This window comes from Balearica regulorum, chromosome 2 (assembly GCF_011004875.1).
Source record: "Balearica regulorum gibbericeps isolate bBalReg1 chromosome 2, bBalReg1.pri, whole genome shotgun sequence".
NCBI classification, from domain to species: domain Eukaryota; kingdom Metazoa; phylum Chordata; class Aves; order Gruiformes; family Gruidae; genus Balearica; species Balearica regulorum.
In genome coordinates this window covers 95,805,195-95,823,691 of record NC_046185.1, presented here as the reverse complement: position 1 = coordinate 95,823,691, position 18,497 = coordinate 95,805,195, and positions in this window count along the sequence as shown.

Genomic DNA, 18,497 nt, shown 5'->3' with positions numbered 1-18,497 from the left:
AAAATGTATTACTCATTTGCTTAGAAGATTGAGTTTGTTTGAAAAATATTAAAGGACTAAGGTGAAAAACTGGTCCCGCTGGAATCAGTAGTCAGTTCCCTGTTCTTTTTGTAGAGCCAGAACTTCATCCTAAATCTCCAGGAGGCAAAGCCTCTCTCCTTATAGCTACAAATCAAAGTACTTCTAATTCCCCTTAATTTACTGAAGGTAACAAACAGGTGTGGTTACTCTGACTGGGACCTGTATTTGAATGTGAGTGTAAATCTCAGCTCTAGGGCCACTGCAAATTTAAGTTTTAGAGAAGAGAGGCTTCTTCTAGTCTCTGAAGATTTTCCTTTCTTAACTCTTGACAGACACATTAGCTTTTATCAATAGTGATGCATGCCGAGTTGGGGGAAGGATTCATAAATATCAAAGGCAGTAAAAAATTAGAATCATAGGATATCCTGAGTTGGAAGGGACCCATAAGGATCATCGAGTCCAACTCCTGGCTCCACACAGGACAAGCCAAATCAGAGCATATGACTGAGAGCGTTGTCCAGATGCTTCTTGAACTCAGTCAAGCTTGGTGCTGTGACCACTTCCCTGGGGAGCCTGTTCCAGTGCCCGACCATCTTCTTGGTGAAGAGCCTTTTCCTGATATCCAACCTAAACCTCCCCCATCGCAGCTTCATGCTGTTCCCTCAGGTTCTATCACTGGTCACCAGAGGGAAGAGATCAGTGCCTGCCCCTTTGCTCGCCCTTGTGAGGAAGCTGTAGGCCGCGATGAGGTCTCCCCTCAGTCTCCTCTTCTCTAGGCTGAACAAACCAAGGGACTTCAGCCTCTCCTCATACATCTTCCCCTCTAGACCCTTCACCACCTTTGTTGCCCTCCTTTGGACACTCTCCAATAGTTTCATGTCCTTTTTGTACTGTGGCACCCAAAACGGCATGCAGTACTCGAGGTGAGGCCCCACCAGTGCAGCCTAGAGTGGGACAATCACTTCCCTAGACCAGCTAGCAGTGCTGTGCTTGATGCACCCCAGGATACAGTTGGCCTTCCTGGCAGCCTGGGCACACTGTTGACTCATGCTCAACTTGCTGTTGACCAGGACCCCCAAGTCCCTTTCAGCATGGCTGGTGTCCAGCATCTCATCACCCAGTCTGTATGTACAGCCAGGGTTGCCCCTTCCCAGGTGCAGAATCCGGCACTTGCCCTTGTTAAACCTCATGCGGCTGGTGATCGCCCAGTTCTCCAATCTGTCCAGATCTCTCTGCAAGGCCTCTCCACCCTCGACAGAATCAACAGCTCCTCCCAATTTGGTGTCACCTGCAAACTTGCTCACAACACCTTCTACTCCTACATCCGAGTCGTTTATGAAAACATTAAACAGAACTGGCCCTAAAACGGAGCCCTGGGGAACCCCACTAGTGACTGGCCTCCAGCCTGATGTAACCGTGTTTACCATAACTCTTTGGGCCTGACCCGTCAGCCAGTTGCTTGCCCATCGCACTAGGTTTTTGTCAAACTGTATGCTGAACATTTTGTCCAGAAGGATACTGTGAGAGACAGTATCAAAAGGTTTACTGAAATCTAAAATAATGACATCAACTGGCTTGCCTTGGCCAACTAGATGGGTGACCATGTCATAAAAGGAAACTAAGTCCGTTAAACAGGCCCTTCCCCTCATGAACCCATGTTGGCTGTGACCAATGACTGCGTTGTCCTTCAGGTGTTATTCGATAACTCCCAGCATAATTTTCTCTATAATTTTACCAGGCACTCAAGTGAGACTGACAGGCCTGTAACTACCAGTGTCTTCTTTCTTGCCCTTCTTGAAGATTAGAACAATGTTTGCCAGCTTCCAGTCAACTGGGACCCCTCCAGATTCCCAAAACCCTTGAAAAGTAATTGAGAGAGGTCTCACAATGACATCAGCCAGCTCTTTGAGCACCCTGGGATGAATCCCATCATCCCCCATGGACTTGTATGCATCCAGGTGGAGCAGCAATTCCTGCACAAGTTCATGGTCAGCTGGGAGTTTATCGTTACCACAGTCACGGTCCTCCAACTTGGAGCAACTGGGGTCCCAGAGCCTGTCATCAGTGTTGAAGACAGAGGCAAAGAAGGCATTAAACATCTCTGCTTTGTCTATGTCCCTGTTTGTAAGGTGACCATTCTCATCGAGTAACGAGCTAATATTCTCTCTGGTCCTCCTTTTGTTATTAACCTACTTAAAAAACCCCCTTTTTATTGTCCCCCCACAGTACTGGCCAGCTTCAACTCTAACTGAGCTTTGGCCACACGAATTTTGTTCCTACAAAGGTGAGCAGCATCCCTATAGTCCTCCCATGCTGCCTGACCCTGCTTCCAGCAGGCATACACTTCCTTTTTCCGTCTAAGCTCTAGAAGATCCCTGTTCAGCCAAGCCAGCCTTCTGCCCCGCCTGCTTGACTTGCGGCATCAAAGTTTTGGTGGCAGTTTTCTTCCTGTTGCCAAAGATTTTAAATTCTACCACTTCATGGTCACTATGGCCAAGATGGCCACCAATTGCCACTAACCCCATGAAACCTTCTCTGTTCACAAGTAACAGATCTAGGAGGGCACCTTTCCTCGTTGGTTCCTTTAATAGCTGTACCAGGAAGTACCAGGCCTCTCTTAGTTCCTTAAAGAATAAGTCACCAGTGGCATCGTCCTGGCTGGGTGGTCTATAGTAGACTCCCACAGCGACACCCCCCTTATTTGCTTGTCCCTTAATCCTTACCCAGAGGCTCTCAACTGTCATCGCTGACCGACAGCTTTGTACGGTCCAGCCCCTCTGTTACATAGAGCGCCAACCCCCCACACACCTCTCCTGCCCTGCCTGTCTCTTCTGAAGAGATTAGTAACCTGCAGCCTATTCACACGAATCCCTCAAACATTCCTGGCCTGAAATCTTGATCCCACTTTCCTGTCTGATCGATCATTGCAACATGATAATGCACCATACATCAGAAGCATTGATGTATAGTATCCCAATCCATTAGAATGAAGATTACAGACTTGTATTCTTTGTAGTGAAGTGACTCTGGAACCATTCCTCTACGTAGGACATGCACAGCATAGTCAGAAGCACATTTATTTCCAAGGAAAGTCAGAAGAAGCAAAGACTGATGAAGTATTCTCACAGTCATGCCTTAACCTCCAGAAATGTTCTCATGCTCCTCATCCAAGGGATGAAAACAGAGGGCATCTAGATGCTGTAGGGAAACTGGAGCATCTCACATAGGAAAGGCTGAGAGCTGGGACTGTTGAGCCCAGAGACAAGAAGGTTCAGGGGAATCTCATCAAGTTGTATAAATATCTGAAGACAGAACCCTGCTTTTTTCAGTGGTGCCCAGTGGCAGGACCAGAAGCAGTGGGCACAAACTGAAAACAGAGGAGATTCTGTCTGAACATCAGGAAACGCTTCTTTACTGTGAGGGTGATCAAGCCCCGGCACAGGTTGCCCAGAGAGGTTGTGGAGTCTCCATCCTTGGAAATACTCAAAACCTCATCCAGACTTGGTCCTGGGCAACCACCTAGGGGCCCCTGCTTGAGCAGGAGGGTTGGACCAGATGATCACCAGAGGTCCCTTCCCACCTCAACCATTCTGTGATTCTGGTTGTCCTCCCCGTGGTAACATATGGTCACACCTAGGAATAGCAAATAATACTTATCCATCAGATGCTTAGAAATACTTTTTAATGCTCTTTTTTCCTACTACAAAAGCCAGTATCTTGCACTTGAATTGCAGCTAGCAGAAAGAGATAGGGTCTGTTAACAATAAGAAACGTATGAAATACCAAGAATTGCTATCAGACATAGAAATTACAAGAAATCAGTCATTGTAGTGTGAAGTACATCTTTGACGCTGCTGCTCCCTTCTTCCCCCCCCACCCCCATGAGTCACTAACACCTGCATTGATTTTTATCTGGACAACTTTTCACCCAGAATTCCTTCTGTTAGGTAGCAAATGCTTTCTTTATCAGATTATAATCCTTATCTTCTGGTTAGTAGTACTAAAAAGGAATCTGGTAAGTTGGCTGAGCACCAAACACGTCCACTACTAACACATCAGGTATGATCCTTACACAGCCTCTCAATGAAACACTATGGGATCATTGCAGTTTGAGATAGATGCTTTCTTTTCCTATTTATTTCCCTCCCCAAGAATCTGCTTTTAGACTAGCCTAATGCATGCATATACATAAAATCATAAGGCATATAGTATGTATGAGTTATTGCAGAGTGTATCACTATTGGGCACCAAGCGCTGTATAACTGTCTTTTACAGAAGCCCTTTCATCCCTTCCCCATCTTTCAGGGCTACTCATGGTACCAGAACATCAGCTTGAAAATCGTCTGTGATGTCCCTGCTCCAGAGTTACCAATTAGTACTCACTTTATATTTGACAGGTTGACTCAGACCCAGTAGGGTCTGAAAGATCCTCTGGCTGCTCAGGAATTATGGTAAGTGATCAAAAAAAACCTTAAACAACACAGAGTTACAATGCATGTAGTTTCAAAACATATACCAGCTGTTGTGTTTTGTTCTCTTCATTAACTACTATCTTTTTTCATTATCAGATGCCAGGTACCAGGGATTAGACAAATCAGTGGGACTGCAACAGCTTTGGTTTTGTGTGGTTCCAAAAAGAGAGATGTTTTATTACACAGTGCATGGGTTTGAAACAATGCCACTTCTTTCTTGTATAAAAATCACATGAAAAACTGTTGGGATTTCTGAAGAAAGAGGTAAAGTTGGTTTTCAAGGTGAGGAAGCCAATATTTTATACTGCCTCATATCACACCTTTAATAACAAGCTTGACATTTAATTAGTACATAACCATATCACCCTTGTTTACCTTTCTTGTGTACTTGCAAATTCCTGTCCTATATTCAGACTGCAATATTTCCCAGTCAAAGACAATCTTTTGTTAGTTGTTTTGGTGAAGCCAGACAGCACAGGGCTCTCATCATCCATTGACCTTTTCCAAAGTTAGTTTTGATGAATTCATATTCAGTAAGGAGTAACATCTAACCATTTGTATTGTGATGCTGAGAAATGAAGACACAATTGATTCAATGTGTCTATTTTTAACTGTCTGAATTCTTCATCACAGGGAGATCCTAGTTTGCAGTGTAAAGCTAATTAATACTTTGCATTTTTACATTGTTCACTGGAAGCAGCTAGGTAAGAGTCATTGGAAGCAATCTGCTCGTTCAAAACTCAAAAGTAATAGCTGTTTTTGCATTCCAGGGTGATATTGATAGGAGTGAGGGAGATGGTTGCTCTTGTGCTAGAGAAAGAGGTATGACATACCAGCCTAATTACAATCTGCATTAATGAGATTTTATCTTGTTGCTGCGTTCATAAGAAACAGAGGTCCAAAAAAAAAAAAAAAATCAGTATTCTCAATAGTAACACTTCACTGCAAGTAGACATTTAAACATGATACCTTTTGGCAACGTTATCCTCAAGATAAATTTCAGTTCAGATATCAATGTGTCTTCTCCTCTATGCGAATGACGCATTCTTCATGTTTACCAGCTCCCATCAATTTAATGCACACCACTGCCCATGGAGTAGCTAGAACAGTCACTGGGGCCCACCGCAGCTCCTAGATACTCTCTTTAGGTGTGGCTTAACAGTCAGCAGAAGCCAATCCTAAATCCACACCATTCCTGAGCAGCTATACCTCTTTTCTTTTTTATGCCTTGGTTTCCAGCTGCATCTGTTCTCTGCTCAGGCTATATAAGTCATCAAAAGCAAGAGGAATGCAGGATTCCCCTTTCAAACACAGCCCATACAGAGCAGCATAATTTGCCTGTGAAACTACATCCATCTCAGAGAGCATGAAGAACACATTGGCTGAAAACATTGCTTTTCTCAGAGATATCAAGTGCCTGAGAGCACTTGCTAAAAAGTCAGAAAGTTTGGCTTGGATTCACAGTAAGACCTTCACAAGAAATGGACGAATATAATAAAATATTGGTTTGGGATTGTATTTTGGACTAGGGTCCTGGAAGAACACTGAGAAAACGATCTCCAAGAATTCATGGACCCAAGATAACTGGTCAATGGCATCACAGCAGAACCAGCTTACCAAATCCAGCTAGGCGTAAATACAATTAACTTCAAATAGCCTTTTAAGGGCTTTTAAAGGAAAGCAGCAAAAGTCATCTCAAAAAACAGCTCAAGATGAAGGTGAGGTTTGGCAGGAGGATTCATGTAGGCACACGTATAGAAGGGAACAAGAACTGCAAGTACATCATACATTGACTGACCTTCATCTCCCAAAGATCTGGGCAATAGGCCAAATCTCCAGCTTTGTTGTTCTCCGGGGCGGGGGGAAGTTGTTTTTGTAGGGTTAAGGAGCAAAAGGGAAATAATCCTTTCCTGGTGGTACAAACCTAGGAACAAAGAGGAAGAAGGGGAAGAGCTGCATACAAGGGCTTCTCTTGCATCACTGAGGTTGTTGATGGTGTGACAGAATCCATTGCTTGGACCTGTGTCTTCAAATTAGGGACTCAGCCCAGCAAGGACTGTAAATTGCTTCTGAACATCACTGAGCACGGAAGGAAGCAGACTGAAGTTTCAAGTCAATGTCCAAGGCTAGGAATGTGGGTGACGCATTCTGCATTGAGGGGCCTCCTAAAGTAACAGATTTTCTCCGTACAATAGCTCTCCAGGTGTGGCACGCTGTCTGCACAGCCCAGCCCTTCCAAGGTAGTCCTTGCAGTGAAAGGGACACAGATCCCTAAAGCTGCACGCAGCAGCACATCCCCATGTCCCGTGTTCTGCAGTTTGATGAAGTTTTGAAAGCACCAGACATTGATTTTGCTAAGGTGTGTAGCACTGACTGGCATGTGGCTTCAGATGAATCTAGAGTAAAACAGGGCAAGGAGAGAGGCACCTGAGCCAAATTTGAACTGAACTTGCCCTATTCCTTTATCATATTAAATCTGATACTGTTTTGAGAAGTCATCATGCTACAGAATTTGTAGTGAACTCAGAGAGCTGGCTGTGGAGGCTAAAGGAGTACAAGTATAATTTAGTGAGAAACAAAAAATTGTGTTGGAATAACACCTCTCCAGCCTTCATCCCAGGGCTTTGCTGGTGCCAACAAACCCAACTGTCTGCCTAGAAAGACGGCAAGTCTACAGCAGGACAAACCATGAGTTGCGTCTCCATCGATGCTGAGAACGGACATCCTGAAAGTGCAAATCCTTTGTGTGTTCACGGTCAAATAAGCTCACAGAAATCTCGCAGAACTAAGTCACAGCGGATTTAGGCGCTATGGCCCTACTATATACAGAACTATTATTTGCTTTGGTGTGTGCTCACTCAAGTGGTCATTAACAAAATCAGCAGGATTATTAGCAGCAAGGCAGGGCTTACGTCAGTGCTGGGGCTCCCAAGAGGCCCAGACAGGCTCCACACATCCCAGCCCCCGCCACTGTAACAAAAATGCTTTTACAGAGACCAGGTCACTATTCCTGCTCACTCATGGAAATACCTTTCCCCAGAATGAGCTCTCCTGACTCCAGCAGGACTGAGCACTCAAGGACCTATAAGACTGAAGAAAAAAAAAAAAAAAAAAAAAGATCAAGCTTAAGGAAGGATTTGATGACTTTCAGCAGGCTTAGCTGAAAGAATAGGACTACCAGGAGCTGTCTACTCTTTAAGGTTGCTATTTCTGCACAAGTTACTTAAGGGCACAAAACATTTGGGCAATCTTGCTTCATCAGCCAAAGGACAGGATTCAAATATACAGGTACATGGTAGACAGACACACTATAGCCTTGAGGAGATTTTATTCATTACTGTGAAAATTAAGGAAATTACTGTACAAGGTATTAGTCCTGACTCTGGTCTTTGCAAAACAGCCATTCTGAGATTAAAAACTTACAGAAGCTTATGAAAGGTGATTTTCTGATGCTTGTTTTTCAAAAGGATCACAATCTTTTTGATATCATACACTGTGCACCACAGTTTCAGGCAACTCAATTACAGCATCATTCCTTTCATTTTGCTTTACCTAAGGTTATACAGGAGTTATGGGAAAGACTGGAGAAGGTGAGCATATGATATAAAACAGGATCAAACTCAAAATAAGCCTTATGTCATTGATATCAATGGTGCCAGAAATTTCTGCAAAAGCAAATGTAATTTTAAAAAAGTGATTTTTAGAAATTCCTAATGAAAATATTTTATCCTATTCCCCCCCCCCCCCCCCCCCCCCTTTTTGGAAATTGCCAGCATCCTTGCTGTGAAGCAGCACTTGTTCCTACTTCTGGTAGGACTTCACTGTAACATTTAGGCTTCACTGCATAATATTGTGAAGAAATTGCCATTTCCCTGGTTTGCTGAAGGCTAACAGGATTTTCTCCTGGGGGGGGGTGGGGGCAAGCTGGAGAACAGAAAGGAACAAACTGTTCCATATATTGTTCAGTTGGCCTACAAATCAAAGTTATTCTCTAGTGTCTGAAGATGGCTAACTAAAAACATGCAAGTGGAACATGATGTGTAAACTTCTAGCTTTGAAGCAGTTCCTGTTCTATGTTGGAAATAATTGTCTAGCTGTATCAAAGCAGATTATTGGAGAGCATTAAATTCACTTAAATCTACAAATCAAAAAGATCATCTGAAACACTGAGAAATGGCAAGATGGAGAACTTTATTTGGAGTATGTGGTATCTCAGGAGCAGATGGCAGTCCAGGAAAGCACATGAGTTACGGTTCACTTCAAACTGCTAACAAAGCCAGTTTTCAGGCACGAAGAGCATACCCTGACAAAGATTTCGTTGTTTCCTCAGGGTGCCTCAGGGATCCCAGGGCTAGGCAGCAAGACAAGATCCCTGGGACCAAAAGTCAATATGGTGTGGCTAGCACATGAGATCAGTTTTAACACTCAGAGTAATTGGGAAACAGAACAAAAAGAAACAAAATAGCAGAAAGCAGCATCTTCCAAGGCTTTACCTTCCAACAGTACATGACTGGCTTTACAACTAAAAGCCTTGCCAAAAAAAAAAATAATCTAAGAGTGGATAAAGAATTCCAGATGATTCCTACAGCTTAATTTTTATTATGATTACACCAAGAGGCTTGCCACGTAATCCAATAATATCCTCAGCTATTGCTGCTGCCTTCTAAGCTTTTCCTTGCCTGCTAGTCAGGGTTGCTGTAAAAGTGAGCTAGAAATAGAGATTTTATCATTCCTCTAGAACTAAAAAAAAAAAATAAATAAAAGAAATTCCATAAGCTGTGATGAGTCCAGCTTAACAACTCTCTTAAGATTCACCTTAACTGCATAGCAAGCTTGGATCAAAGCCTATTACCATCAACTGCCCTTTTCCAGAAGTGAATGATCCCAGATGTTTTCAACTGCTTTGGCAGGAGCCAAGAGTGAGCAAGGTCAAGGATGCAGGAAGATCAGACTTCATTGTGCTACACAGCACAACCCCCTTCTTCAGTAGTGGAGCTTGGGTACCAGTTTTAGGACCCAGTGTGGTACAAATACATGTGTGGCAGTGCATGCCTGTCCATGTGCCACACAGTAGGAAGCAGCAATTTTTTAATTTTTTTTTTTTTTAAACTGCTTCAAATGCTATTTCCAGGCTGCTGCAAAGCCTGAGCAAGACAGACAGTAGTCTAGAAGGCAGCTAGTGGATGGCAGGAGGATGCCACGGTGCTGAGGTCTAACTGCACCGTCTCAGGCAAACATGTAACTTCCATCTTCTTGTGAATGGTGTGGATATCTGGGGTGCAGCTGGGACTAAGAGAAGCATCACCTCCCTGCTACAAGCAGAGTCCTACTGATCCCTGGGGCAGATGTGCAGAGCACTGTGCAGCAACAGCTCAACAGGGCATGATGAGAAGTGGTCACCTGAAGGTGCTTCCAAGGTTGCCAGCAGGAGGTGACAGCCTTGTTTGTAGGAGCTGCTTTTGTTTCCAGAGGAAAAAAGGCAACATGGTCTTCTTGAATATTTCTAGAGACCTGGTTACCAAAACTTTAGGAGAGTTCAAGATCCAAGTCTGAATTTGACTTAAAGATACAGATATTTTAAAAATTGAAATTGGAGAACTGTAAAGCAGGCAAATCTGTAAGAGACAAAATCTGCCCCAAAACGACCTCTAGAAGAAAGATAAGCCACATCTTCCATGGGAAAAATAAAACTTACAAACCTCTCACTAAGTACATGTAGAAATAACCTAAGTAAGGGAACTTCTTTTTAATGTTAAGTAAAATCAAGCCTCTGTGCACATTAGTAGAGAAGTTTAGATCCAGCCTGTGCCTCTATATCCGCTAGAACAAGCCTCTGTTTGGATTAATTTGGGACTCTGACATACATTCAGAGTCAGGGTAGCAGAGTTACGCTAAAGTCGTATGCAAATGCTTTCAGACCACAGAAAAGGCAAGGTAATTCAATTACTTTACCCGTCATGAAAGAGGGATTATTAAGTCACTTTTTATTTGTGGAAGACAAGGAACACACATGACCCCCATTCCACAGCACCATAGATGTACAGTAGCTTGTTACACACTAAACTTGCTATCTCTGACCTGGTTTTAACTTTTTTTTTTTTTATTTCTCTTGTACTGACTGAGGCCTTGAAAGCAAGTGACACTTCCCACAGCCTCTTCTGCCACTGTTATAGAGTGAAAAAGGAAGACAGATCAATTAAAACCGGAGTAATTGGATTTGTGAAAGCCTGTCTGAATTCTCTCAATGGCTAATTTTTCTTTTCCATTCAGGGCACCACAGGCAATGTGGAAAATCCTTGCCCACCTGGTAAGCCAAGCCTCACAAGAATAAAAGGTCAAAAGGTAAAGCCCTACTGTTAACCTTGAATGACCAAAACCACGTGACTTTGACCTACCCAAGAGTAATTTCAGTTTAGTGGGCTTAAGGTGAGGCTGGAGATGATAGTCTGAAGGTATGGCTGGTTACTTAGGGGTTTTTTGGGAAGTAAATCCTTGAGAAACATGGCCATAAATGAGCTATTGCAGAGCCACTCTGTTTATGGCGCACATGTGCAGGGCTGCATGCTCCCAGCTGATGGAGGAGGGGATTTTTCAGGAGCATCCCCACGATGGCCCATTTCTCTCTTGGGACTTTGGTGGTACTCACCGCAAATGCCTGGAAGAGTCCCAGTCGCTCTCATATTCTGCCCAGACCTGAAGTGCCAAGGGGGGCACAGCATTTCTCTGTGGCAATAGAGCAGCTTTTGGGACCAAAGGGTGCTTGGAGAACATTCCAGTATCCCTGATGGGCAAATTACAGATCAGGAAGGCAGCTGGCTGTGCCCTGCCTGTTGGAAGGCTCACCCTAGCCTCAAGTCCTTAGATTAGCAGGGGAATTGAGTTAGATGCTGCTGGCAGGGAGTAAGTCTTTCCATCCGCAGATCTCAAGCCTAATGCTCACACTCACAGCTGAGTTTAAAGGCTCATAATTTCTACATCAGAGGAGCAAAAAACCCTATAATTAATGAGGAAATCTCTCTTTATGGAGAGAATGTGCAAGGACATAGAGCTGGATTCCCTCTTTTAGAGGGTGATACTGTAGAAAAAGGAGACAGGAATGCTGAATCAAAGGTAGAACCAGTGCTCTTCGAAGTTCAAGTAATTAGTAACTTCTAATCCTTGTAAAGCCTTTTTTTTTAAAAAATCATGATGCCTACTGCAAAGAGTCAGAAGCTGGGGCGGGGGGGCGAGGGAGGGCAGCAGAGGAAAAGAAAGCTCTTATACAGAGACAAAGACCTCCTTACTGGAATTGTATTTGGATTTCACGTACAATTCACATACACTTAGTATATGAATAATAGCCATGCTTTAGTCTCATTCAACTAGACAACTATGATGCTTGATGGCTCATTCAAAACAGCTGGTTTATCAGAATCCAGTTTTCCCAGCAGCATGAGGAACTTAACACAAGTCTGCCTCAGATTTGACACTAATCAAGAGTCTTTGCTGGCAGCTTCCGCAGAGAAGCGGCAACAAAGGTGATTTCAAAGCCCTGCTGCTCTCTCTGGGCTTTTCTTCAGTTGCTCCGCAAGCCAGGGGCAGAGAGAAGACTCCTAAATCCCACCTCCAGCCTGGGCTCACGCTGCCCAGGTAGGTCAGACCTCCTTTCCACCCTGCTCTGGGGACAACATGGCTACTTGGCAGGGGCTCAAACTGCCTAGGACTCTGTGGTTCAGCTGCACGGGAATAATGCTGAGACTGCGAGCAGGTAGAGGAGGAGTTAGAGCAGTATGAAATGGGGCATCTATGAGATCTGCAGCTGGAAAGGCAACTGCCACAGCACTGGTTCGGTAAAAGACGGGGAATACTCACTGCAACAACAGTACCTCCTCACTGTTGGTCTACCCATCACTATTATTTGCAGTCTTTGAAGGAAAGGGGATAAGTTGAGACACCTTGCCCACACATGGTTACCAAGAGTTAGCACAAATAAGAAGGGCAGCTGCTTGCCAGCGTTTGCCACTGGTTATTTGTCATTCCTTGCACTCAAGCAGCCGTGAGCAAGTACAAGGCAGCAATTGCTGGTTCCCCCTTCCCTCGTGCAGCTATGACATTGGTCTAATAAAAAGCCTTTCTCTACAGCCTTGCCTAAGTCAGGTGTGATAGCACACAGCTTCAGTGACTGTTCTCCATGTACAGTGGGCCAAATTGAGTGATACACAGACTAACCATAAGCTATATATCACACATTCAAACTGATGTATTAGGAAGCCCTTGGGGAGACATTCAGCCAGAATCATCAACATTTTGGTCATGTTTAAGCCTATGTTTTCCTCCTAGGGTCCAGGTGTATGAACTTTGTCAGAACATGATCAAAGTTCAGATAGACAAGTATGCAGCCGGTATCCAATACACATGTGCCAGTGCCTGTCCCCTTACCAAAGTGACACTAACCAGTCCCTTGGGACCTTCCAGGATGGCAGGGCCACCTGGGAAAAAGGTAAGAGCTGTGCCAGCATAATACAGCTTAGACCAAAACACAGTCCTGGCTCCAGTGACAGCTCAGTCACAGGGACCAGACCTCAACCCAGAACAGCAACAGTCTGTGCTGACTCCCCACAAACCATCATGGCCTATTACAACATAAGATACCAAGTACTCTAGCTTCCACATCACACACACAGCAAGTAAGTGCCCAGTGTACTCTTGTGGAACTGGATATTGGATGTGACTGGAGCTCACACATACCACCTTGGAGAGCCAGCAATCACTACAGAAGAGTTTGCACCCTGTCTTCAAACATTCCCCACCAGGAGCACAAAATGGGTATAGCATGCATGTTCCTGATTGAATCTGGAAACTCCAATAACAACCTGAAAGACATGGAGACTCTAAAGTTTCCAGGCTATCTCTCAAACATATATGATTCATACATGTTCCTTTTGTGGGTTAAGTAAAGGCACCTGTTCACCTAAAGAAAGCTGGTGATTGGTACCTGTGGGATAGATGATGCATCATGATAGAGTCCTTTTTCATCCCTGTATACTATCAGGCCTCTCCCACCCTTCTTCACTCCTCATTGGGGTCAGTCTCCCACGTTAGGAAAAAAAGTCAGTTTATTTACAGTTAATTAAGACTTTACAATAGTTCTTGTTTGACTCACAGATATGTGTACAATGTCCACAGATGTAAATAAGAGTCCAATTTTAAAGACAATAGGCAACCTTCTCTTCTCAGGAACTTGAGAATCCTAATCCAGCTAGTAGTTCATAATTGCCTTCATACCACTTCCCACATGCATCTATAGAAAATCCAAAGAATTTTATATTACTAGCATTTCTCACCTCCTGGTCTTGCCCCTTTAGATGTTGGTAACCTTTTCAGTCTCTGCATCAGTGAGTGACGATGGTTTACTCTCATATTAACAGTTACATCCACCACAGAGGCCCGACCTCCCTTGACATATATCTGGTCAGGTTTACATAATTCATTGCTATGATCTTTTAAAAGTGGCTCCTGAAATATTACCCATGCTTTCTTTTACCTTCCTCTGCCAATAGTTCACGTAACTGATTGTGTCTCTATCCTAGCATCTTGAGCCACAGGACAATACCCAATAATATGTGAGCTAGTCTCACTCTCTGCCTGACAATGCCAACAGTCCTTAATTTGAGTATCCTGCCTACCCCTTGCTAAAAATTCTCTTGTGGAGTAGACGTTAGCTCTGAATTGTAATGCCATGATGAGCTTTCTGTGAGGAATGCCCCCATCATATTCAATCCAGTTGTTACTAATTTTATCCTTTTCAAAAGTCAGTAATCCCACAGCTCTGGGATGGCAACTCGGTCCAATTGAAATTCCTGTTTTTGCAAGTCACAGCACCTTGGAAAGACCACCTTTGGAGTGTTATCTCCCATCCTGAGACTGATTCCTCACCACCCACAACTTCCAAGATATCCATGACTGCTCTGGGGTCCTAAACAGGTGGAATTTTCTCTTTATCACCAACTGTTTATCACCACATAGTTTTTCAAACTCTTTCTCTATGCCTTCTGGCCAGATGACCGATCTTATGGTGTCATCCCACAACTGACCAATTTGGTGCAGCCTATGGACCTGCACACTAGGTAGGAATTAGTCCAGAGAGTCTGGTAATACCCATCCTGAGTGCTGGCATACAGGATAACATCACAGGTACATGCAGGTAGATAGGTGTAATCAGTCCTTGATGGCTGCTCAAATTGCCAAATCAAGGTTTTGTAGGTATATGGCTTTCACATTGGTTTGGTCTGCTAAGTACATCAATCATGTGCTAGTATATCTCTTCAAGGTGTCCACTTTATGAAATGGAACCTGCTTCAATGGAACCTGCCCAATCCACTTTAACCATTCATTCGCTTTTTCTAGTAGTTCTGGCTTAGATATTCCAACCCATGGGTCTACACATAAGTATATCTAAATATTTTTTGGGACTACCTGGATCAATCATACTGAGTGGTGTGCCATTTTTGTCCATGCTGTACAGTCATTGACCATATAGGAGTCCTTTGTAGGCTGGTTGTAAAAGATATAGCATTTCTCCTCTTGTGTTTTGAGGCCTGTCAGATCACAAAACACCTCTGAAACATCAATATTTTCTGCATTCTGTCCCAGGATTCACTCAATAGAGCAAAGTCATCTGCAAAGGCCAAGGTTATTATATTTGTCAGATAGTGTTGGCATCAACACTCTTCCCCCTCCAACTTGCACAACAGAGGGTCCACAGATAAGTTGAATAAAATTGGCAACATTGGATCAGAAGCTCTAATAGCAACCTGAAAGAAATGGAGGCTCTAAAGCTCCTAGGCTATAGATAAGTGCATTCCTCCTACTCCTCTCCTTCTCCTGCCAATTGTTTGCCAGAAAACCAAACAACACCACATCAATTACAACTATCTTGAAACTTGTGCAAAATGCCATGAACAGTTTTACAAATGAAAGTTAGAAAGGTTTAAAGATCTTCCTGATATTTCCTAAATGCAAATGTTTATAACAACATTTTAAAATTGAACTAAATTTAAACAAACTTTAAAAAACAAAACCATGTGAAAGTGAAACATGGGATTATGTTTTTAAATTCCTTAGCTCAGCCAAGAAACCAAGCACTATCCCAGTTCTATCCTTAGTTGCTTGTTAAAAAAAAAGCCACCCAAAACCACCCAAACACACAACCATAAACTTTCAGTACTTTGTTTTCATAGGAGAAAAAAAAAAAAAAAACCACCAAAAACAAACCACCACACACATTACTCTTGGTCTAATTAAAAAAAAAAAAAAACACCAAACAAAAACCACACACAAAACAACAACCCTGCAACATTTTTAAAAAGGGAAAACCTAGCCTGCCCTGGAGTGAAGGGAGCAACTGGGGAAACCAGGTAGGAACCTAAAAGCCCCCAGGGTCAGTTCACAAAGCAGAATTGTACAGTGGTCAGACATGCTTCTCTTATTTTGTGTCATCTAGGAGACAAAGGCTATAAAGGGTAGAAGGGCCATTTGGGCAAATGGATGCCAAGGTCTTGGAGGAAACGTACACATTGAATGACAGCCACGTCTTATTGACTATTTTATCCTCTGTTTACCATTGATTCAGCCATTAAACTCAACTTCATAGGAGCAGGAAGGCTTTATTTGTAGTCAGATACTCAGCAGTATCTATAGTCAGACATTCAGCAGCAGCTCCTCTATATTTAGCTTTAGCTATGCTGGAATCATGGTACTCATTTAACCTCTGCAAGAAACTGAGTTTGTCCAACAGTTGCCACCGCACAGGCAGGTAATAGGATGTGTCCCTAGAGCCTTGGCGAGAGAAACGGCACGAGCGTGCCTGTTGGCATGTTGAAGGAAAGGGAGAGAAGGCAGATTTGTCTCCCAGCAGCCTTTTTGGTGCTGGGTGATTCAGCCACTCTCATTTGAGGTGTTTGCAATATACCAAGTAAGCAATGAGGACCCCCTAGTCCATTTGCATGAAGAAGGTGCAGCACTTCCCATGGGGCATGTCCCTCCCCATCCTTTGCTGCTTGATTCCCATTGACCTCATAATCCTCACCATTTGCTCATGATACCGATTTTCTGAGACTCGCACTGGATTCAGATCCTCCTCAAGTTTTACAATAGTGTATTTTCACCACTTCTCATGGAGTCACTCCTGGTCAGAGCAGCATGAGCAGATGACTCTGTGGTAGATGGCGAGGAATCAACTCTTTCAGCCTATTTCCGTTATACAGCCTCATTTTCCCTTTCCAGGGTCTCCTGGATATCCTGTGGCTGCCCAAGATAGGCAGCCAGGCAAAACACATTCCCCCCCACCCCGACACAGCAGCCACCCTGGGCATCCAGCACTCCCTGGTTCACCAGGTGCACCTGGACTGCATGAAGCAGAGGACTGCATTACGCATGTCCCCAGCCTGCCAGCAGAACAGCAATCTACAGAGAGATCAGCAGCTTACACACCTGATGTATTAACAGATGGATGTTCAGTTCTCCTAATGGAGCCTCCCACTGGATTAACTCTACCGTAAGATATTTTGCTGATAAACTACTAAAGCTGAAACTGGATCTGAGATATAATGAATGGAGCCCCAAATATTGCTTTTTCTTAATTATATGATGCAGTTACATATGTACCAACTGTGCATTTGATGTAACAGTGAGAACAAAAGTTAAAGTTAACCTCAAATGACAGGTACATTATAATTAAACAGCAGGCTAGCAAATGCAGGTCAGAAAGAAGCAGAGAGCCCATGCACAGCCTGCCTTTGGGGGCTAGGAATTGGTCTCAAGTTGTTTAAGCACATTAAAAAAAAAGTATGTTCAAGTATAGCATTATTCTGAGAGAATGACGCATGACAAGTAAATTCTGCTCATCTCAGAACAGCCTAGGTTCACAGAAACTTCAGCAAAGTAAGTAATTCTTCCAGATTTATATTACAAAACCATGTAGAAATTGGAACAAATCCTAAAAACCTCCACCCTCTGCGTAAATACTTATAATTTAATAATAATTCAGACAATTTTACACTAAGTTACATAGTTGCTATTCTGTACATCTCCCCACCCTCCCTTTCATATTCATAAGGGTAGACTATTAATTACCACGGCACATGCACATTTCCAAATAGCGTAAGACAGCCAAAACTCTGGCTTCAGTGCTGCTACACTGTGCAAACCATATGGTGTTTTACATACTTTGGGTCCTAAGCAACAGTCATTTCCCAGCCTCAAGACAGAGAATTCACAACATCAAGATCATTAACTCTGTCAATAAAACTCTCAGAAATATGTTTGAATTCTGTTCAGAGCAAAGCCCAATTCTCTAGGGAGTTGACCCTGGCAACGACAGAGCCGTCTCCATCCATAGCAGCAGAGTCAGCACACTGGGCAACCATTTGCAATTGAACAGGGTGAGCATCACCTACCCCAAGGCACCGGGACGAAGCAGCAGAGAGCAAATTCAGAGGTGACTGCAAACCACAAGGCTGCTGGTGGGCACACCCAGCCCAGCACTCCTCCTGCATGGGGAAGTGCTCGCACCCACAGGCTGGACCAAGAAGTTTATTCCAGCTTTTTGATACTAAGGAACTACTGTCTCAGCAGCAGAGGCCATCCAAAGTTGCCAGTCTTTCTTTTAAAATGCATGAACAAGCTTCATTTCACCTTAGGTGCAGAAGAGCTGCAGAGCTTATGAACATCCCACCCCAAATCCACAGCAGCAGCCCCACACTCATCTCTGCACCCCCACCACCTCATGCCATAAGAGGCCACAGCCTACCTGTTCTTCAAACCCCAAGCATAGCTCTCATAACTCACAAACACCAGGCACTGCCACAAAACCACTCTCCTCAGCTCTGCAACACCCTCTCTGAATACACTCACCCGCCATACTGTTCTCTCCTGGCTGACCTCCCCACAGCAACTGCTAAACTTCAGCTCTGGAGGTTCTTCCTTCGTCTCCTTCCTCAGCACCTTTTTACAGTAGAGGAAAAC